Here is a 24,316-nt window from a genome sequence, read left to right on the forward strand (position 1 = left end):
CGTACATGAAAATGGTAGATTTTTGCACTCATAAACACCTACATTGGAATGCAGTGGCTGTACAGTAACATGCTATGTATGACGTCATGGATATGGCTCTGCGCTTGGGCAACTTTTGCACATTTGTTGTTGTCTGAGTGAGGGAACAGCTGAAACTGAAGAGGACTCTGTGTATTTTGAAAGATAGGACATTGAGGATTATTATGAATACAACTTTGATATCATACAAGCAAGCCAAACACCTGTGAATCCAAATGTGCACTTCACAATTTCATAGCATAACACTCATGTCATATACAGTGTCAACTTTTTTGATCACTATGTTTGATGTACAGATACAAGATTACAAGGAATTGTGTTGTTCTGAACAGAATGAGCCTGTGTTTGTTAGTGTGAAGAAAATTTGCCACAGCACACAAACCTGAACGTACTCATGACTCCTTTCTATGCGCACCAAATTTAAAATGTGTTTCCCTGAATTTGAACTGTGAAGCCTGACACTGTAATATGATATTTATAACTTTGCTAGCCATGTTGGCAATAGAACAAGCTTTCAAATTATGCCCACCTGAACAAGATTGTGATTTATAATAGACTGTTTTTGGATTGAGGTAACAACAGTAATTGTGTGATGGCCAGGATGCAGGTTTGTGTTCCATACAAAACAACTACAAGTGTGCTTGTGGTAGTTCCTCAACTGCACAGATAGGAGAGCTTTGAGTCATAAAGGTGCACTGAAATGAGTTAGGAACTGTGCACACTTTGGAGAGGTGTGTGGCCACTTGGAGACACCAGCTAGTCCTCTCACTCAAACCCTTCTAATTTTTTTTTCTTAAGTTGAATCTACCCCACATTTCACAGTAATATTCTTATCATGTTACAGAATATATCCAGAGTATTTTCGTTATCAACAAATGTGGTGGAAAGTACAGTAAATGTAAAATGCACATAAAATCAACAGTGTTATGTTTGGATCCAGTCTTGTCTCAGGTGACCTGTTCTTCTCACCTTCAGTCTAATGATTTTCCTATAATCTCCAAACTGTTCCCTTTCAATTGCTACCATGGTTATGTATATGCATTTCATATTTATTCTGTAAGAAACATTTAAATGTAGCACTATCCATTCCCACGATTGTAGAGGATTAAGCAAAACATTGTTTGGTCCTTGACTTGTAAAGGCAAAAACGTGACACTACTTGAACCTGCTTCCATAATAATAATTGCATAACAGATGTACTGTAACTAAAATTCACGACAACTGGTGTCAACTTCTGGCAATTCATTTAACACATGTATAAGCATCTGAAGAGTTTAGATATTTTCATATAATTATTAGACAACTTCTACTGGTGGCTCGATTGGACGTTTTTTTAAAGGCAGTATATTTGACACTTGGATGGAGAATCAGCAAGCTCTGCTGACTAGGGTACCAATTCTACTGTATTTCAGTCTGTCATACCAAGATGTTGGATCATTCCTGCCTGACATCTTCCCACTGACATCTGTATAACAGTGAATCAATACATTTCTTCTCAATCAACTGCACACAGTGGACTCAACCAAACTGTGACTTCTATGACAAAAATATTCTGCTGAGTGGCATCTGATGGACAATGAAGTGTTTTTTGGTTAGTCTCCTAACAACCAATTTAAAACCCACATAAAAAGCTTCATAAACTTTGCAGCTGCTAATACACTCTCTCTTTCACCTATGTAGATTAGCCCAAAATCACCCTGGTCTGTGTTTAATTAGTAGTGCTGTAATGTTGAATTATAGGCCTTGAGGGATGGTTCACATTCTATATTACATTCTACTGACTGGCTCTTCCCTGGTTATCTCTCGTCTACCTTGCTGTTTACCAGTTAATGTTCTGTGTTAATTGGATATTGGTGGTAGTGAATTAAAATACTTTCAGCCGATATCAGTCATAATACGTCTTCCAATAATAAACCTCTTTTGAATTCTCAAACAGATCAACATGGCAGTGTTGCCATTGTTTATATGTTTTTCTTTATAATGTCAAAAATAAACATCTCCAACCCCCAATAGCACACACCCACAAACTGAAATCTTATGTGTACATTGTACAATCAATTAGTGAAAGAGAGCCTCAAATGTCACATTCATTTGTATATATATTCACTGTAATCCATGAATCGCGGCAATGTTGGCTCCTGTTTCAGTCATATCTATGGTCACATTCGCATGGGTGAAACAAAAACACCCTAATGGTTGGTGAGAAGGGGGTAGCAGCATCCCAGTATGCCGACCGGAGTATGGGTGAGTGGGTGTGTTGAAAGGAAAGTAGTGGGTGTGTGCAAATAAGAGGGTGTGTTGAAAGGAAAGTAGTGGGTGTGTGCAAAGAAGTGGGTGTGTTGAAAGGAAAGTAGTAGGTGTGTGCAAAGAAGTGGGTGTGTTGAAATGAAAGTAGTGGGTGTGTGCAAATAAGTGGGTGTGTTGAAAGGAAAGTAGTTGGTGTGTGTAAATAAGTGGGTGTGTTGAAAGGAACGCAGTGGGTGTGTGCAAAGAAGTGGGTGTGTTGAAAGGAAAGAAGTGGGGGTGTGCAAAGAAGTGGCTGTGTTGAAAGGAAAGTAGTGGGGGTGTGCAAAAAAGTGGGTGTGTTGAAAGGAAAGTAGTGGGTGTGTGCAAAAAGTGGGTGTGTTGAAAGGAACATAGTGGGTGTGTGCAAAAAAGTGGGTGTGTTGAAAGGAACATAGTGGGTGTGTGCAAAGAAGTGGCTGTGTTGAAAGGAAAGAAGTGGGGGTGTGCAATGAAGTGGGTGTGTTGAAAGGAACATAGTGGGTGTGTGCAAAGAAGTGGGTGTGTTGAAAGGAAAGAAGTGGGGGTGTGCAAAGAAGTGGGTGTGTTGAAAGGAAAGTAGTGGGTGTGTGCAAAGAAGTGGGTGTGTTGAAAGGAAAGTAGCGGGTGTGTGGAAAGGAGTTGTGTCAAAAGCGCTCTGCTATTAGGTTAGATGTTTTTGATTGAGCTGTGTTTTTGTCTTCTGTTACCATACAACTATTACATTGAGCTACTGTACTGCGAGAGTTTGGACTGATGTTTTTAAGATAGAGGATGAGTCTGAGTCGTATTTCACTGTTAGTTTTACACAAATCATTTTAAATGTTCAGTTGTAAAACTGATGACTGTTTATTTTGTATTAAAAGTATTGATGATGGGTGTACTGTTGCTTCATGCGTTGTATGCGTGTGCTTACTGCTACTGTCACCCTGATATTGGCTACTAGCTACTTCCCACTCCGGTTGCTGGACAGTAGTGCTTGTCAATGCAGAGCAAAGGGCACTGTGTCCCGGTGTTGTTGCGTTCATGCCCTCCCCATTGAGTAGTAGACTGTATATAAATCAAATCAAATTGTATTTGTCACATGCCCGAATACAACAGGTATTTCACCTTACAGTGAAATGCTTACTTACAAGCCCTTAACCAACAATGCCGTTTTATGAAAAATAAGTGTTAAGTAAAAAATAGATCATATATATATATTTTTAAACAAGTAATTAAAGAGCAGCAGTAAAATAACAGTAGGGAGGCTATATAGCGGGCGGACCGGAACAGAGTCAATGCGCTGGGGCACCAGTTAGTCCAGGATATATGTATCAATGTGACACCTACACGGTTATAAATATTTGTTATTTATTGTGTAGGCTGCTATCCTACTTTAAATAAAATCATGTGAGAGAAAAAAATCGCCACAATATCTACCGCCGGCGACACAACCATGATACCCATTAGGAAGCACATCAAGTCGGCAGGCACAACACTCAACACTGGTCGCCGGCTAACTATCGACTCGTCGTGCAGCCCAATCAGCCAAGCAAAACGGTCTTGAGTGCCAACAAATCTGCCCAATTATCTGAATCGCTTTCCATACACCCACTCCTTTCGACACAGTCCGGTCGCCATATTGGGCTGCAGCTACTCATACTTGTGGTTGGTTGACAATAGAGCTTCACACATTGCAGGCGATGGCTGTAGGATGAAGTTGGTGAAGAGCAACTGCAGAACATGCAGTCAAAACTTCATGAACTTTGATCACATTCATTTTGGAAAGTTCATGTAGTCGACAAGTAAACGCAAATCGGACATTTTTTTAATCCATAATGCAACCCATTTTGAAAGGTTGGTCACCGACTTGACAAAAGGGATCCGCTCAAACGCGCCCAATGTATGACGTTTTAGAGATTCAGAAGGTACATATAAGCGCATGTGGCTACACTCATTGTGGAACTTGTAGTCACATTCACATGCTAGAGAAGCACTTCCAGAACCATTGTGCATTACCAGAACTGCACTACCCATAGATCATTCGGTTTATCAAGACTGTCTCAGACACGGAAGGTGAGTGCTCCTGTCATTTTCATTTCATGCAACGAGGACGAAATAATGCAGCTATATTGTTATACGTTTTTAGCTGTATTGATTGAATTGATTTAAGAATTGAAAGCGAATGAAGATGATTTGCTAAACTATTTTTGTTGTCTCGACATTTATAATGTTTATTTGATAGGAAACATGTCAATGAATGTGCATTAGGCTACAGTCACCGGTCAGTTCAAAGATCTGACAACCTAATTGCGGAGAATAGGCATACGTAATATTTCGCTGTGAGAGAAAGCAAACCACGTGCGTTCAATACACGGATGCGTTTCTAACTAGTTAAACCTAATATGATGGAGTGTTGCCTTGTCCACGCTACGCGGGGGTCTCTTTAACATTGTTTCTTTACAGAACTGTTCACTATAGACACATTTTTAGCACGAAATAATGTGCCAAACAGTTTTTCAGAGTTACGTTTCATGGGCATGTAGTGTTATGTAAAGATCCAATCTTGAAATTGCAGACGGGGATTATACAACGGAAATTAATGGACAATTATAGGTCTATTTGACATTGCCATTTTTTGTATTTAACTCAACTTCATGGATTTTTAAAAAACCTAATAATAGTCTCTGATGCTGTTACTATTGTCATTGCTGACTTTTTTGTTTAATTTCTACAATGAGGCCAGTGTCCCCTTCAAGTATGCTGGTGACTGACAGCTGCAATACGGGCCTTTTAATCATGAAGATCCACCAGGACTTTGTGTGCTTTTAGTCTATCAGCATGTATGGTTATATAATGTGTTCCAATAAGGATGTTTGAAGGTCTGTTCTGGCCATATTAGCCTATACCTTTCCCATGATGAATAACCAGAAAAACGCCAAATCCCTCTCGTCTTCTTCACTTTCAGTCTAAACTCCTCAAAAAGGCCCATTTGGCTTCTCACTCTCGTTCAGCGTCAAACCCCGGGGATGTACACTTTTTTTAAACGATTGTGAAAACAAAGTAACAGTGGCACAGTCCCACCATTCAGTGTATGGGAAGAGTCGGAGAGAATGCTGAAGTCTACATGCTTGGACAGTAATGATTGTATTGTATTTTACTGGGTGTGACAGACTGATGTAGACGTTGTGTTGTGAGGCGGTGTCATTCGTAAATAAAGCTTAGTCTTTATAAAAGCCACATGAACGTAGCCACATAGGCATGGCCTATCCCTATATAACATACTGTATCCTGTCCTTACAAAGTATTTTTTAATTGAACCTTTATTTAACTATGAAAGTCACTTAAGAACAAATTCTTATGTACAATGACTGCCTACACCGGCCAAACCCGGACGACGCTGGGCCAGTTGTGCGCCGCCCTATGGGACTCCCAATCACGGGCGGTTGTGATACAGCTTGGATATAAACCATACATGTACAGTTCTAACACAGTACAAGTAGGCCTAGTTATTACAACTGAAACCTGTTTTCAGTTTGTCTTTACAAATGTATATTTAGTGCAAACATTAGATTAGCAATAAAGCTCGATTAAGTGTGTTGAATCCTGCTCTCACTCTAGAATTACTGTTAGATGCAATTAGTCAAACACTGGGCTTATGAGTTTGTTTACAAATGGTCTTATACAACTCAGGAACAGCTATAAGAGAATATATAACAGCATCTAACAGTGCTATAACAGCTTTAATGTAAACTCTTTGTAGCCAATTTATACCTATTTACATGGTACACTACAAATCTACTGTGCATTTGGAAAGTAATCAGACCCCTTGAATTGTTTCACATTTTGTTACATTGTAGTCTTATTCTAAAGTGGATTAAATAGATTAATAGTTTTCCCCCTCATCAATCTGCACACAATTCCCCATAATGACAAAGCTAAAACAGGTTTTTAGATTTTTTTGCTAATTTATTAACAAATAAAAACTGAAATATCACATTTACATAAGTATTTAGATCTTTTACTCAGGACTTTGTAGAAACACCTTTGACAGCGATTACAGCCTTGAGTCTTCTTGGGTATGACGCTACAAGCTTGGCACACCTGTATTTTGGGAGTTTCTCTCATTCTTCTCTGTAGATCCTCTCAAGCTCTGTCAGGTTGGATGAGGAGAGTTGTTGCACAGTTATTTTCAGGTCTCTCCAGAAATGTTAGACAGGGTTCATGTCCAGGCTCTGACTGGGCCACTCAAGGACATTCAGAGACTTGTCCCAAAGCCACTCCTGCGTTGTATTGGCTGTGTTCTAATTGAATCCATTTTAGAGTAAGGCTGTAATGTAACAAAATGAGTTATTTCCGAATGCACTATATGCAATTGCTTGAACTATGCTTTAACCTTAACTAAGTTTCAACTACATTGACTACATCTGAATGTGTGGACGTCTGCATGTGTTGACTTATGTTACTAGACATTTCAGACACTTCACACCCTCTGACCCTCTGTTAGTCTTCTCAGACCATCCAGAGGTGGAGGTTGTGGGAACAGTGGGAGTCCAGAAGTGACCAGATGGTTTTTTAATATGCCGAATTTGATTAAATACATTTTAATGATCTGGTTCTCAGTGGTGCTGTTTAGGGATGTCACATGGCTCCTCCTTGTAATGTGTACCATCTGTCTCCTCTGCAAAAATAAATAATTAAGTAAACCGAGAAATCTTCTTGTCTAACACTCACGGGACACCTACTCCTATGAACCCCTGCTGAACTAAGAAGTACACCTACTCCTATGAACCCTTGCTGAACTTAACAGTACACCTACTTGGAGCTGCAAGTTATTTGAACCCTAACCCGAAACCGATGCAAAAAAAATGTCCATGGCAGTATGTGCCAGGTGCTCTCCCAGATTTGGATGTGCTCGGTTCGAATTATTCTCCATGAATCATACACACACTTCCGCCCACCTTAATCACAAGACAGCTCAAGAATTATACATGCTACTGCATGCAGCCTTCTACTGTATATCTTCAATACTTTCTACTTAATGGAAAAGTCGTTATGATGCTAAATGTTGGTGACACTTTGCTTCTTGAAAGTCCAATATCCTGAACTTGACTGCTGACCTGCAAAAAGTTTTGGGACTGTATCAACAGTGGACTAATGAAAAAAATATATAGTTTTTGAGTTGAGCTTTTCTTTAAGCATCCTTTTGATGTTCCTAGCTCTCCATACATCCCTCTAGTTTGTCTTCACAATAGCACGTTAACATCCAATAAAACCAGTGTGGATGAATATCAGTGATACTTGTCCGCAGCTTTCCCTGGTTCCAAACTTCATTTGGAGATTTGTGGACAGGGATGCAAGAGATTCAAGAGAACCGGCATCAATGATACACTGTTTATTCATACCGCAGCAATACTTAGTTGATTGGATTCTCTTTGCTAAATGTTGAATTAAACAGCCATAGACCTGTGTTAAATTCTCTATCCTGTATTTCCCCAGCATGTCCACCGTGTATCGTGTTGTTCAGTGTGTTGTGTGCATCATTAATTGTGCCCATCTAACACACACACAGGCTCTTGTATCATGTTGAGAATGCACAGGTCTATATCTATTTAGCAAGTTCTAATTAGGATTTGAAAATGACTTAAAATAGCATTTAGGAAAAGTACTGTCTAGAACAGCCATGCTCCAGGATGTATTCCTGTCCTCATTGACATTCATTTAGTGTTATATAGCAGTTTTACACAATATAGTTCTGGAAGTGGGATATGAATACAAGCACGACTCTCACTTCCTAAAGTCATAACAAAATTACATGTTCACATTGTCTTATAAAGCAACCCCGTACTGTATTCAGGTCAGTGTTATCCCACATTGAAAGTCAAGTGACCTACAAAAACACACCGAGTTCATCCAGTCATCTCTGACTGTTCCTTGAGTCCTTGATACTTTCCGAAAAGAGCAGGAGGAATAGAGAGAGTGGTGATGCTGACAGAACCAATGGCTCCTCAGTTGTAATTCTGTGTGTGTGTGTGCGCGCATGTGTTCACTCTGAGGTCAGGTTGTGTGTGTGAGGGCTGCAGAGAGAAGACCTGACGAATGATTTTCAAGGAGAGGTCATAAAGGTCACTACCGTAGTGCGGTGGAAGGTGCCCCGACCCTCAGCAGAATATCAACTCTCTTTGCATTTCTCTTCCATTTACATGGAGCCTGATGTCCGTACTGGTCTTTGCCCCTACAGGTAAAGAAAAGTGCGATACTGTAGAAGATCCGAGAGGAGTTCACACTGCATCAAGTCTAAAAGTTGTGATCTGCTCTGGAGTCCAGTTACACTTATAGACGGGTAAATATGATTAAACAAGACAAGCACACAGTATCTGACTAAACTCTTGGACAGTTTGTAGTGCAGAGGGAAAGGACAGCTGTTATGTAAAATGGAAATACATTTGGTTGTGTCTATAAATACATGAATTAAGATGGTGACATGCTATAGGGGATGTACTCACTACTGTAGCTAGGTTTCCATCCAATTAGTGACAGATTTTCATGAGAACATAAAAAAATCTGCATAAAAACAAAATCTGCATTTTGCCAGAGATGGGTTTCCATCAAATTGACCTGTTGTGAATAAAAGGCTGTGTGTGATGACAGTGTATATTAAACATATATATACTTTTTACCCCTTTTTTTTACCCCAATTTTGTGATATCCAATTGGTAGTTACAGTCTTGTCCCATCGCTGCAACTCCCGTACGGACTCGGGAGAGGGGAAGGTCGAGAGCCATGCATCCTCCGAAACATGACCCCGCCAACATGACCCCGACTACACTGGGCCAATTGTGCATCACCTCATGGGTCTCCCGTTTGTGACACAGCCCGGGATCAAACCTGGATCTGTAGTGACGACTCTAGCACTGCGATGCAGTGCCTTAGACCGCTGTGCCACTCGGGAGACCCATAAAATACCTTTTGAGGTTAAATTCCCATGTACAGAATAAAATAAAAAAAAGTTAAATGGGTTTCCATGGCATTTCCAACTCTACTGATGGTTTTGTCAACAAAAAAACGTGTAATATTGCTCATGTGCCCCCTCTGGTCTTGGCATGTGTGCTTTAGCCAACAGCTTGACATACAGTGTGCGTAAAATAGCCTACGTGATGAGATTATTATGGACAAAAGAGCGAGATTATTTGTGTAAAGGCAGCCAAGCATCGATCATCATGTCTCCATAACAAGAATCTTGATATTTATTGGCGAGGAGCATCAATCACCACGTGCACTTTCACCACCTTGTAAAGTTCATTGTACCTTATCTGTAGCCCAATAAACTGCATTATTTCCCAATGAGTCGTAGTGGAAGGACCACACAACATATCACGTGACTCCAATTTCACTTCGATATGATGATTATTATACCAATATTTGTGCATAAAGGAATTTCCATCGCCATTTCTTGCATAATTAATATTTATAGACACAAAGATCCCACCTCATCTAGCGTATTTGTTTTGTAGACATTTGGAAAGTTTGCTAACAAATTTGCAGTTTCCTTCAGGCCTGTCGTGACATTTTTTTTAATGCAATGTGTACATTCATCTCTTAAAAACGTTGGATGGAAACCTGGTTAATGACAGCAAAAATGTAATGAGCATAAATCAAGTCATTCATGACCTTTTTGATTATTGTAAGTCAATATATGTCCTGTTGCATGGTAGAAGCCTTTAAATGTATCATCCCATATGCTTATTGTGATGCCCTTCAACCCTGCCTATCCTGTTGGTGTTGTTTCTGGTCATGTCTCAACATGGGGCTTAGTGTACGTCAATGTCAATGGCAGAGCAACAAAAGAGCGGCGGTCCAATGCATGGAGCCCAGGGGATGACATTCATCCCCACTCTGTATTTCTGCTGTTAATCCGATTGGAGACAAAGGCCTTCATTCCCAATCACATTAACCAGTTGGCATCTCTTCAGTCTCTTTCACTCTTAATCCCATTCAATGCTAGCAAAAATGTTACTTGATCTGATTGGGCACAACAGCAATCTGATACTGGAAGATAATTGGTCATATCTGATTTGGGGAAGCCGGGGGAAAAGAAAACATTTAGAGGTTGGGGAAAAATAAGTGAGGGAAGTGAGTGGGAAAAGGATGAGCAAAAGGAGAGTTGAGCAATGATCTGTCTGAGCAATGATGGGGCTCCTTGTTTTTTTTTTGTTCGTCGTCTTGCCTGGGGATATGAATGATTGTTGGTCAATCCTTTAAACCAGGTAGGCCTACAACTGAACTGAATTCTGGAGATGTGTGTCAGCCACTTTTAGATATATTCTTTGCCTTACCACTAAGTAAAAGGATCACCCTTCCAAAAATGAGATATGTGTTCAATTTCACCTTCTAATTTCACCTTTCAATCTCCTTTATCCTCTCTGGAATGTGCTGCTTCAATCCTTTGACAAAGAGCTTAGCCACCCAAAGCCACCAGTGATGGGAATTGGCGTCTCTTCTGTGTTCCTACACACTACCCCTAGGGATCTCTTATGTGTCTCATTACTATTCACAGAAACACTCTAAGAAATTGACACAGATGTGCTTACAAGTGTTAATGTCTGCCTGCATTGTTTTTTATTTGGTCTCTCGCTTACACTCTGTGCTGTAGACCTGTAGCCTACATAATTTCAAACGTTTAGGCATTGTAGGCCCCTAAAATGAAATTCTGTACCATGTTTACCAAATCATTATTCACCTCTAATTAGGGACTGATTTAAACCTGGGGCACCAGGCGGGTGCAATTAATTATCAGGTAGAACAGAAAACCAGCAGTAGTCGGGACCTTGTTGGGTAAGATTTGAATACCCCTGCTCTAGGCTATGCATTACTGTATATTCCAGTAGTTACATGTTTTGAATAATTTTGAAATGAAAGCAGTCAGAAATGCAGAAACATTACGTTCTGCGTGGCTACTGCAGGATTATAGGAGTAGGAGTACCCGTGGCACTCCAAGAACAGGGTTGTCTATACCCCTGCCATATGTCCTACGGCTACTTTGAAAAAAGGTGCCTACACAATAGTTGCCTACATTATTAGAAAAAAGGGATTCAAAAGGTTTTTTGGCTGTCTGCATAGGATAACTCTTTGAAGAACCTTTTGGGGTTCCATGTAGACCTTTCCACAGAGGGTTCTACCTGGAACCAAAAAGAGTGTTCCTATGCGGACAGCCAAAAAACCTTTTGGATCCCCTTTTTCTAATAATGTAGGCAACTATTGTGTAGGCCTATATGTGTGATGTACAGAATTGTAACATGATATGTGAATGCTTTCATACTATTACATCTTAGCTAGTGTAATGCATTGGCAGCATGTTTTTCAACTAACCTTTACATGGTGATACTTCCTTAATTCTCAACTTGGAAGTCACTGGTATCTTCTCAACTCCCATCGCTAGTTGCAGGAGGAACGTTGGACGTTATGAAATTAAATACATTTTTGCTTCATGAGATAATCCAACAATATAATATGTATGCCGCCATATTGTCTATTTCAGATCTTCTCTCATTGATCAAGACAGGTGAGTGTCCATCCCAAAGTGCTGCACATCATGACTCAGAAATCAAGCGTCACTTTGAATAACACTATAACACTATACTGTCTTGATCAATGAGAGAAGATCAGAATTGGACACAGTATACTTTTCATAATGGAGCATTTTCTAAATTCCAAAACATGTTGAGTGTTTTGTAGCGGTGTCTTGTTGATTGTATTGATTTGCTGGGAAAACTCCAGGCATATCGGGATGTCATGACGATGGCTTCTTTGGGTATAGCAACCCCACCCCCCCTTTCCCTGCCTCCCCCTTGCCTCCTTCAGCTAGGCTACTGTGGTCAGAGGCCGTAAATTCCTGAGAAGACCCTGCCACATGGCCACATAGTAGAGAGAGAGTAAACTTTCATAGAGGACAAAGGAAATCGTTCCACCTCACAGAACTTGAGGTACGAACAAATTTCATGTTCCGGAGAAAGTATAAAAGATCGGTGAAGAATCCAGCTACGAACTGGTCCGTTTGGCACAACTTGGGGAAGCTCATGGGAGACTGTGGCCAAATTACCATAACGCTGTTTATATAATAGCCTCGGATATGAGGTTTACATCTAATTGTTGTATAAGATTAATGAGTGAGTATGATACTGTTTGTATAATTGTGTAATATGATTTTAGACTGTTTAATGAAGAAAAATACAATTCCCAAAAATACAATTCTCTGGACCAGAGCTAGACCAGTGCTAGTGTGAACCAGAGATTACTAGCTGCTAGCAATGCCCTGCACCAGAGTTACTAGCTATGCCATGGACCAGACAAAGTGTGGACCAGAGCTACAGTACCAGTCAAAAGTTTGGACACACCTACTCATTTAAGGGTTTTCTTTATTTGTACTATTTTCTACATTGTAGAACAATAGTGAAGACATCAAAACTATGAAATAACACATATGGAATCATGTAGTAACCAAACAAATGTTAAACAAATCAAAATATATTATATATTTGATATTCTTCAAAGTAGCCACCCTTTGCCTTGATGACAGCTTTGCAATCCCTTTGCAATCTCTCAACCAGTTTCACCTGAAATGCTTTTCCAACAGTCTTGAAGGAGTTCCCACATATGCTGAGCACTTGTTCAATGCTTTTCCTTCACTCTGCGGTCCAACTCATCCCAAACCATTTTGGGTTGAAGTTTGGTGCTTGTGGAGGCCACAAGCAGAATACCAATTGTCATTCATTAGGAAAGAAATAATGACATTTATGATGGCCAATTTTGAAACTGATGCAGCACCTCATCACTCTCCTTCTTGGTCAACTAAAGAAAAACCCTTGAATGAGTAAGTAGATGTGTCCAAGTAGGTGTGGTAGCATAGCTAGCTACGACCTGGACCAGCGCTAGTGCGGACTACAGCTACAGCTAGTCGGAAGTTTACATACACCTTAGCCAAATACATTTAAACTCAGTTTTTCACAATTCCTGACATTTAGTTCGATAACATTTCCTGTTTTAGGTCAGTTAAGATCACCACTTTATTTTAATAATCTGAATTGTCAGAATAGTAGTATAGAGAATGATTTATTTAAACATATTTCTTTCCTCACAGTTCCAGTGGGTCAGAAGTTTACATACACTCAAATAGTATTTGGTAGCATTGCCTTTAAATTGTTTAACTTGGGTCAACCGTTTTGGGTAGTCTTCCACAAGCTTCCCACAATAAGTTGGGTGAATTTTGGCCCATTGCTCCTGACAGAGCTGGTGTAACTGAGTCGGGTTTGTAGGCCTCCCTGCTCGCAGACACGTTTTCAGTTCTGCCCACAAATGTTCTATGGGATTGAGGTCAGTGCTTTGTAATGGCCACTCCAATACCTTGACTTTGTTGTCCTTAAGCCATTTTGCCACAACTTTGGAAGTCTGCTTGGGGTCATTGTCCATTTGGAAGACCCTTTTGTGACCAAGCTTTAACTTACTAACTGATGTCTTGAGATGTTGCTTCAATGTATCCACATAATTTTCCTGCCTCATGATTCCATCTCTTTTATGAAGTGCACCAGTCCCTCCTGCAGCAAAGCACCCCCACAACATGATGCTGCCACCCCCGTGCTTCATGGTTGGGATGGTGTTCTTCGGCTTGCAACACTCCCTCTTTTTCCTTCAAACATAACGATGGTCATTATGGCCAAACAGTTCTATTTTTGTTTCATCAGACCAGAGGACATTTCTCCAAAAAGTACGATCTTTGTCCCTATGTGCAGTGTCAAACCATAGGCAGTTTTTTTAATGGCGGTTTTGGAGCAGTGGCTTCTTCCTTGCTGAGCGGTCTTTCAGGTTATGTCGATATAGGACTTGTTTTACTGTGGATTTAGATACTTCTGTACCTGTTTCCTCCGGCATCTTCACAAGGTCCTCGCAACAAAGAACGTTCATCTCTAGGAGACAATGTGTCTCCTTCCTGAGCAGTATGACGGCTGTGTGGTCCCATGGTGTTCATACTTGCGTATTATTGTTTGTACATATGAACGTGGTACCTTCATGCGTTTGGAAATTGCTCCCACGGATGAACCAGACTTGTGGAGTTCTACAATTGTTTTTCTGAGGTCTTTGCTGATATTTTTTATTTTCCCATGATGTCAAGCAAAGAGGCACTGAGTTTGAAGGTAGGCCTTGAAATGCATCCACAGGTATGTCAATTAGCCTATCAGAAGCTTCTAAAGCCATGACATAATTTTCTGGAATTTTCCAAGCTGTTTAAAGCACAGTCAACTTAGTGTGTGTATCCTTCTGACCCACTGGAATTGTGATACAGTGAAATAATCTGTCTGTAAACAATTGTTGGAAAAATGACTAGTGTCATGCACAAAGTAGATGTCCTAACCGACTTGCCAAAACTATAGTTTGTTAACAAGAAATTTGTGGAGTGGTTGAAAAACAAGTTTTAATGACTACAACCTAAGTGTATGTTAACTTCCGACTTTAACTGTGTAAGACATCTGCTGGGACAGCCCAAGCATAGCTCCTGATCAATATGACCGAAAATAACTTCTGAACATCAGCACTGCGATTACTCACCACGGACTGGCAGAATCCTTTTTTTCCTTTATGGAGTCTGACGAGCCCGACACGAACAATATACTGCTTTCTCGGGAACAGGCCCAGATCCCCATGATTTGTGTGAAGAGGAGGCAGAGAAAAAGGGGCCAAAGGGCAAGCTGCCTTCTGAGAATTCGTAAGCGATCGAATAAACACCCACTGCCTTCCATTCTGCTAGCAAACGTGCAATCTTTGGAGAATAATCTTGCACATAGGTTATCTATTTTAATCTACCAACGGGGCATTCACAACTGTAATATCTTATGCCTCACGGAGTCGTGGCTGAAAGATGACACTATCAACATACAGCTGGCTGGTTATACGCTGTACCGGCAGGATAGAACAGTGGTGTCTGGTAAGATAAGGGGTGGCGGGCTATATATTTTTCTAAATAACAGCTGGTGCACGATATCTAAGTTAGTCTCGAGCTATTGCTTGCCTGGGGTAGAGCATCTCATGATAAGCTGTAGACCGCATTATCTATCTAGAGAGTTTTCATCTGCATTTTTCGTAGCTGTTTACATACCACCACGGTCAGAGGCTGGCACTAAAAAAACTTTGAATGAGCTGTATTCTGCCATAAGCAAACAAGAAAACGCTCAACCAGAGGCAGCGCTCCTAGTAGTCGGGGACTTTAATGCAGGGAAACTTTAATCCGTTTTACCAAATTTCTATCAGCATATTAAATGTGCAACCAGAGGAAAAAACTCTGCATCATCGAGAGCATCCTGACTGGTTGCATCACTTCCTGGTATGGCAACTTCTCGGCCTCCGACCGCAAGGCACTACAGAGGGTAGTGCGAACAGCCCAGTACATCACTGGGGCCAAGCTCACTGCCATCCAGGACCTCTATACCAGGCAGTGTCAGAGGAAGGCCCTAAAAATTGTCAGACTCCATCCACCCTAGTCATAGACTCACGGCAAGCGGTACCGGAGCACCAAGTCTAGGTCCAAGAGGCTTCTAAACAGCTTCTACCCCCAAGCCATACGACTCCTGAACACCTAATCAAATGGCTACCCATACTTTACATTGCACCCCCCTTTTTTACACTGCTGCTATCTGTTGTTATCATCTATGCATAGTCAGTTTAATAACTCTACCCACATGTACATATTACCTCAACTAACCTGGTGCCCCCGCACATTGACTCTGTACCGGTACCCCCAACAAACTGCATTGTTGGTTAGGGGCTTGTAAGTAAGCATTTCACTAAGGTCTACACTTGTTGTATTTGGTGCATGTGACTATTACAATTTGATTTGATTTGACATGGGTACTATGGTGCCTTGAGTTGGTTGGAACCTCTCCAGCGCACTGACAATGAACAATGATTCCTATTAAGATTGACTGAGTGTCCCTGTGTAAGAATTTCCACAACATTCCCATGGGAAATGACAGGCTGTGGTCTATCTTTGTTATAACTATCTTTGGCTATGCCCTGGACCAGAGCTAGCTAGCTAGTAGCATAGAGGTCCTTTTTAAATTGCTAATTCAGTGGGTATGCCCTGGACCAGAGCTAGTGACATATTATACCTCTGGCCCAGCATGTTAGAGGGCGTGAGCTTTTACATTAGTAGACTAGATGCCCTCAAAACACACCATCTGCAGCTGGATGCTTCTCACCCGCTTTGACAGGAAGTGACTTAAATTGACAATACTCTGCATTTTCAATATGTAGCCCACTATCCCAGGTTTCCAAGTAGGCTTCCTAGCCCTATAGCTCAAATGTCAGTGTTGGTTCACAGACAGCGAGAGCAGAATACCAATTGTCATTCATTAGGAAAGAAATAATGACATTTATGATGGCCAATTTTGAAACTATTAGGCTTTTTAATGCTCTTCGCATTGTTCTCACTCTGCCTCTCCTACCTCAATTATGTTACGTGTGTTGGTGTCTCAGTCCATTGCATCTTCCTAGCTCAGGCTGTCCGTCCCTTGGGAATTAATGGCGGGGAATTGATCTGTTATCATATTTGTGCATTATCTCCAGCAGCTGGTGGATATGCATGGTGCTGTGAGCAATGATAGAAAAAATATTAGCCCCAGTAAATGCCACGTCTTTATATCACGTCAGGAACACCTAACCAGAAGCTATAAATATAATGGAGCCTGTCTAGCATGTACACATGTGCACATTATTTATATTTGGTCACAAGGAAAAAAGCGAGAACATTATTAATTGGATTATAATGCAAGTAGATCATGAAGGATTTGATTCTGGGAGGCTACTTTCTGAATCTACAGCTTTTCTACAGTAGATTTGAAGTAAAGGACACATAACACATTGGACTGTCTGTCCTCAGTCTTGTGCTCTGATTCTTGGGTGGGAATGTGTGGATTCCCATTCACAGCTTGTAGAGGAACAAGGTTTCAATCAACTGAGATGTTTAGGAAACAACCATCATCCCATCATTCATGTGACTGGAAGTTGTGTCAACGTGACCCACTATCCAACGTGACTCATGCTGCCTTGGGTTGAGTTCTGTTGGTTCAAATCAAAAAGTTATCCTGCTGTTACTTCTCCTTCCATCTGTCAAAACCTTGTCATGTACAAATGGTTAAATGCTGTTGTCTTTCTGTCGCGCTACCATTGTGTATGCTAGGGCATATGTACAGAGAGATAAATATGGAAATGCATCATAATGCTTTGTGTGCCAAGAGGAATCTCACAAAGCACTTACTGTCATTGTAGAATTATACAAGGGTACAGAAACGGGCAGTTCCTTTTATCTAATGTATTTACTACAAGCAGTAGAATCAACAAAATATTTTAATTTTGACTTATCACATTAGCTGCTCTGTATGAATTTAATGAATGTCAGTTTGTATTTGGATGTAAAGAACACAATGTCAAATTAACTTAACTCTAAGATCTGTCCAGAGTGTCTCCCTCATTAAAAGTGATGTGTTTGTTTTTGGCTTCAGTTTTCGGATGCTATTTCAATTGAAGTTCAGGTCTTTGAGTTGTTACCCCCTCTGGGCATGCCCAAATTAGACGAGTGGTACTAGACGGCTAATGTATAAAAGTGGAATTTGCTGGATTTTGTAGAGTGAGGCTACCTCAGGTCAGTGTGCATGTGTGAGGCCAGGGGTTTAAGTTGAGAACCTCCAGGAGTTCGTTTAGTTTCCCCTGCAGGTTTGGCTGTAAAGCTATCATCTGGTTCTGATGTCTCTTTGGGAAGTCTTGGCCAGTGGTAATAAACAAGTTATCTGAGCAGCGAACACCAGGACTTTGAAATCTCTTTACCGAATAGCCTAATTGTTCCTGGATCCAGTTGTGCTCTTTGTTGCTTTTGCATTTTCATCTATACATTTGAACTTGAATTGAGTTATTAGACTGTTGGTAGTGACTGTTTGTGAAAGTCAAATGCAATAGTCAAACTTCACCTTCAAATATTCAGATTTAGATTGTTACTTCCAGCTCTACCTCGTGGGCATTGAATCGAATGAACAACCATCATTCCTGCAGAATTACAGTTTGTTAGGTTTTCTGGGATGGCAGCCCTCTAGAGATTTTGCCCCAATTAAAGTTACTTGCGGAAAAAGGTATTTATCTGTCTCTCCTGTTAACTCGAGAAGTGATCTAACATGATTCCTGTTCTACCGCTCTCCCTCCCTCTCCTGAACCTTGTTTTCTCCCTGGATGTCCTCCTTCCGTCACTTTTAATCAACCCTTTTAATTACCGTCACTATCAGTTGCCCTGCGCCTCATTGTCACCTCTGGGACATTCTGCCTGCGAAGGCAAAGCAGGGGAAAAATCCTAAGGGAGTCAGGGGCCTGTGCTTGGGTAATAGCAGGCCTTTGCCAGTCCGTCAGCTGTATTGCCAGCTCCCATCTCTCCCTGCCCGCCGGGCAGCTCCAGAGATGTCGTGATAAATTGATGTTCGCTTCAGCTCAACGGTGCGCTCTTAAGTAGAGGAGAGACTGAGTGTATTTGGGCTTCTGTTCAATCAACACTTCCCCAATAGAATGAATCTTTTACAAGGAAAAACAAAGTTAAAGCTTGAGCCGTCTCTTTCATTAAAAATGTACGCCGAGTTGAGAGACAGAAAGAGAAATAGGGTCCAGGCTTCCAGGGAAAGGGTACACCATCTAACTAGTTTACAATTTATTTTGTGCATCAATTACATGTCTTTTACTCAGTTCTTTATAATCTGTGTTTCTTTCCATCCCCTCTCATCAGTGTTCCAGGTAGATATTAGCTATTGTTCTGGTCTCTTATTACGTCTAACTACCCCATGCCTAGTCATTACCATGTTAACCTTGAAATATCACTGTTTGTTTATCTTTGCATTCCTACACATGTCCTTTCCAACATGCTTAGCTTTTTATCCAATGCCCTTATGCTTTGATCTGTCATAGAACCTCGACACTACAATTTGAATTATAGAAACACTTAAGGTAGCTGAGACTAAATATTTAATCTGCCCCACTGCTGAACCAAATCCAATGTTAATTGTTTATGGCATTCATTCGGCATACCACTTGAACATTGTGACATGAGATGTCAAAAAATAGCTATACGTTACAGTTTTTTGTTTAAAATGGTCATAATGGCAACGTTTCAATTTACTTTGAAACATTGAACATTGAAACTTTATTTAGAGGTATTGCAATCAATGTCAGACACCTTACGATACATTGACAGTAAAGCATACATTCATGAACCCAAGTCCTATATACCTTATTGAAAATAAGCATTATTATAACTGACCTCCATACAGACCAACAACCTCTGTTTTTTTTCTCACATACTGCAGATCTGAATATAGATACTGTATCCCATTCCATGGCCAATGGGTTTACTTACAGGCATCTTTGAGTTACTGTTTTGAGTGACTGAGGAGTATCATTAGACCTAGGCTGTCTTCAATGAAACTCATCATCTTGTAATCTTCTCCTCCTTGTGTTCCAGCCTCCATCTGTCCTTCTATCCCTCCTTCCATCCCTCCCTTCTCTAATTACCAGACCCGGGGACCGTGAGAAGCAAGCGAGGTTGAAGGTAAGTGTATTTATTGCTTCTCTTTGACAATAAAGTTGGCCTGGATCATTGATTTTCCTCCCCTGCCTTTTTTTCAAGGGATGTAAGCATGTTGATTACAGATAAAGCCAACAGCAACATTTTTGTTGCTACTGTTGTCTTGTTTTCATGTTGCTCACTGTATGTAGAGAACACTGGGCTAGATAAGTTCAGCCAAGAGGTTGTTTGCTCTGCTCAATGTGTCTCTGGTCATCCTCTCTGCCTCAGCTGCCTCCTACGTAGAGTTACACAGCACTTACACAGGAGGGAGAATAATGCTTTATTTTTCTTTATTGAATCACATGTTTTTAACTTAAACAGTTTCAGTTTGCTTTGAATTACTTGTATTTGCTGATGTGCTTGCTGGTGACAGAGCTGCTTTGCAAAGCCCTGTATCTTAATAGCAGGCTCTAATAGAACATGCTCTCTCTCCCCTCACAGGAAAAAGGGGAGAAATGTTGATGCATATCTGATGTTGGGGATAACAGGGAATGGGAAGTTATTAATGAATAGTGTCATAGGGTGGGTGCTATAGCATGTTAAATCACCATCTGAATGGCATGTATTGGTGGTGCTATATGCCACTCTCTGTGGCCTGTGCTAACTACTGCACAGCTGGTCTTCAATCCCCTGCCTGTCCAGAGGGAGCCATTTCTTAAACTAGCTCTGGTGGATCCAAGCCTAGCCGTGGCGCTGGGGTAGGCCCAGTTAACAGATGTTTGATTTGGACATCTGCCCCTTGCAGCAGTGTATCTTAACCTCCCTCAATGTTTTATTTGCCTAGGCCTGCAAATGAACACATCTGGCTGTAAGGCTGTTACCCTCAGGACTAAACTACAGATTAAAATGTACTACTTAGTCCATGAGAAACTTTAAGCAAATCGACCATTGTCATTAATGTAGTCAGAGTTATGTGCACAATATTAGGTCTTGTAGGTTGTGTTCTGCACAGCAGAACTGATTAAAATGGGCAATAATAGCCTGTTTTACTAATTACTGATTGCTGTGGTACATTTGGAGGGCTCTCGAAATGTTTACTGCAAGGGCCCTAACTGGGGTAATTATCACTCATTTAGTGCATTTTGAAATCATAATTGGCATAATAATTTTCATGCAGGAGTGCCTTTCTGGGAAACATTTAACTATCACTGTAATATTTAGGGTTTTTATAGCCATGAATTATGCTTGCCCAGATTGAAAACCATCACTGCTTGATTCATATAGGCTGCAGTTTAATATTATTATTATTATTAGCAGAATGTGCAGCTTGGGTTAACATAGAGATTTTGATTAAGATATGTTTGCCTATACTGTATGTGTTGGAATGTCTGTAGAATTCTCTCGCCTTTCTCCCATTTAGGAGCTCAAATAATCCTAAGGTGTCATACCTCATACTGACATTTTCTTTACCCAGGGACCACCAATGCTGCCTGACTAATTTTGATTAGTCTATAGTACATCCCCATTTGGAGCGCTGCGCTCTGTCTATTGACGTAAACTTGCATTGAGAAAGATGACATTGTCCAGAGCTATTATTTACCCACGCAATACATATCAGAGACTAAGGCTAAGGATTTGTTATTATACCTCTGTTAGCGTCAGAATGTTAACTGATTATTGGTTGTGTGTGTGTTTTGCATCTGTGTTTCCCTGTGTGTGTTGACTGGAATGGACTGCTCCGACCTTTATTATTGAGATGATTGGGATAATCATTTTCCCTCTGCTATGTCTGGGTAATTGCTCATGCCTGGGTGATGGGCCGGACTAATGCAACACCCACATCTGGGAATCGAGGGGGACTTTTACCCACTTGAATAACCTCTTAGACGGCAGCCTCAGTGCACCACAGTTCTGTTTGATCGCTCCAACAGGTCATGTTGACACAACCTGACATTTATTTATTCCTGGATTGTACTTCAAGTATATGTTTAAGAGCATGTCATGTCATCAATAGTAGTAGATGTCCCAAAATCTAAATTCAATTAGTTATTTTTTGTAATTTAGGTAAGGATGAATTGTTCTAACGTAATGCTGCATGGAAACAGGATTCCAAGGCTCATCTATAGATCTACTCAGGCCCCAAGTACAATCTGTAATGAGCGCACTAGACATTCAACACCACTGAGAAATGGCAGCATTCCATGAATGCACCATGTTGGGTGTTTTTGATGTGGCAGAAAGTGTGTTTAGAGGTACTGTAGTACAATGGCCGTAACAGGCATTTGAGAATATGATCAGATTCAAAATCACTTTCTGTTGTGTCATTTATCACTATAGCTTTTTGGAGTGGTAATAGATTATCTATAGACATTATTCTGTGTCATGATACATTCAGGAAAGAGATGAAGAACATCCTTGGGGACAGTCAATGGCTCGTTTTGCTTCACTCAGATGTTATTATTTCAAAGTTAGTTTGGACTCTTAAGATTAGAATGCTTGGCAGCTTTATGGCAGGTAATTCCACACTTATTTCAAATGGATCTCTGAAGGCTTCACTTTTATCTATTTCTTTTCTCCATTAAACCTCCCTTATAATACATTGGAAGCATATCCAAGTCATTATGTAAAACAGGAGTATGTCTTAAAGTGTAGTTATTAAAATCACCACTTTTTAAGTAAAAGGAGATTAAACTTGGTTCTGATGTCAAATAGGTGGTTTATGCATTAACGGCTGCAGCACTTAAATCACGACTAAAAGCTTTCTCCAACTCCAGCAGAAATTCTGATTTTCTATAGAACTGTCCATCGCCTAGTGAAAACAACATTTTTAACACTCTTCCAGCACATGAAATTAGAGCTGGGGGATTTAGTTTAGGTAGAGGATTTTACCAAAGCGGTTTCAGTATTTGCAGATGAGTGAACGGATAATACTGTATGTACTCAGCAATTTAGTTTGAAACTAAACCATGTGTAACTAGTAGGCTTTTACACGTGAAGTTCAGGGACGCAGCCTTTACTTTCAGAGAACACCCATCTGTTCAAAAACAAGCCTACAAGTAGACTCCTTCTGTCATGTACTGTAACCGAGGACACCATCAGAGTTCTCTGCTTTCACACTGTGAGTGCAGTTACAGTAATGTCCCTGTTCTCTGCCCAAAATACAATTATTTGTATTGAGAATGTCCAATCTGTGGCCTTTATTTGATTAACTCTATGTCAATAATCCAACAGACAGAGAGGAGGGGACGGGACATTACAGGATAATATGGCCTTGACACAGCCTTCACACATACACACAAGTCATCTGGAGTGACTCCAGGAAGAGGAATGTCTGACATGCAACATGAAAGCCAAGTGATACTTTATAAACACAATAACCAACCATTGTTTGCCAGATCTGGGAAATATAAATTATTTTCAGTCAGTTCCCCTAAGCACTATTACTGTGAGAAGAAGGGGTCTGGTAAAAGCATTGTACATAGACAGATTGGTTTTAGAGATAATTGTGTCTGCTGTGAAAGGATGGTGGCTGGTTTTAAGAGTGCCTTGCATTTGGAAAACCCTGATTATCACACGAGGGGAAGAGTTTTCAGAGTGTGATGACATTAGAATGGATGGCTCTTCCTGTTCAAGGAAATTAGATGACTGTCAGTAGCTTCCCTGGTGCGTTTCTACCTCAGCTTCATATGGGGCCTTCTGGAGAGCTGAATGGAGTCTGAATATCATTACATAGAAAAAGCTCACACCGTTTCTGCATTGTATTTTTTAAGGCATTTGATCTGAGGCAAACTTCAACATGACATTTCATATGCCTTACGTGCATGCATATTTTTGCAGATGTGTCACTTTGAAATCTTGCTTGGTTCCACATTATTCACAACATACCTGTATAATTAGTAGTGAAGACATCAAAACTATTAAATAACACATGGAATCATGTAGTATCCAAAAAAAGTATTAAACAAATCCAAATATATTTTAGATTCTTTAAAGTAGCCGTCTTTTGCCTTGATGACAGCTTTGCACACTCCTGGCATTCTCTCAACCAGCTTCATGAGGAATGCTTTTCCCACTTATGCTGAGCACTTGTTGGCAGCTTTTCCTTCACTCTGCGGTCAAACTCAACCCGAACCATCTCAATTGGGTTGAGGTTGGGTGATTGTGGAGGCCAGTCATCTGATGCAGCACCCCGTCACTCTCCTTCTTGGTCAATTAGCCCCTACATAGCCTGGATGTGTGTTTTGGGTCATTTTCCTTTTGAAAAACAATTGATAGTCCCACTAAGCGCAAACAGATGGGATGGCGTATCACTGCAGAATGCTGTGGTAGCCATGCTGGTTAAGTGTGCCTTGAATTCTAAATAAATCACCAACAGTGTCACCAGCAATGCACCATCACACCTCCTCCTCCATGCTTTATGGTGGGAACCACACATGCAGAGATCATCCG

At 40.6% G+C, this 24,316-nt stretch overlaps 1 protein-coding gene across 3 annotated transcripts in view; it reads left to right on the forward strand.

Annotated features, from left to right (window-relative positions):
* The first annotated feature begins 3,544 nt into the window (after positions 1 to 3,544).
* fhit (fragile histidine triad diadenosine triphosphatase) overlaps positions 3,545 to 24,316 on the forward strand; it is a 305,934-nt gene continuing 285,162 nt past the window's right edge. The window contains exons 1-4 of one of the 3 annotated variants that reach the window (XM_035777528.2): positions 3,552 to 4,088; positions 4,323 to 4,359; positions 8,525 to 8,626; positions 19,823 to 19,909. The gene's annotated coding sequence lies outside the window, so the exon portion shown is untranslated. Of the gene's footprint in view, positions 4,360 to 8,524; positions 8,627 to 19,822; positions 19,910 to 24,316 lie in introns of all 3 variants that reach the window. The other 2 variants (XM_035777529.2, XM_035777527.2) reach the window with 2 other exon arrangements.

This window comes from Oncorhynchus keta, chromosome 10 (genome assembly GCF_023373465.1).
Source record: "Oncorhynchus keta strain PuntledgeMale-10-30-2019 chromosome 10, Oket_V2, whole genome shotgun sequence".
Lineage (NCBI taxonomy): Eukaryota > Metazoa > Chordata > Actinopteri > Salmoniformes > Salmonidae > Oncorhynchus > Oncorhynchus keta.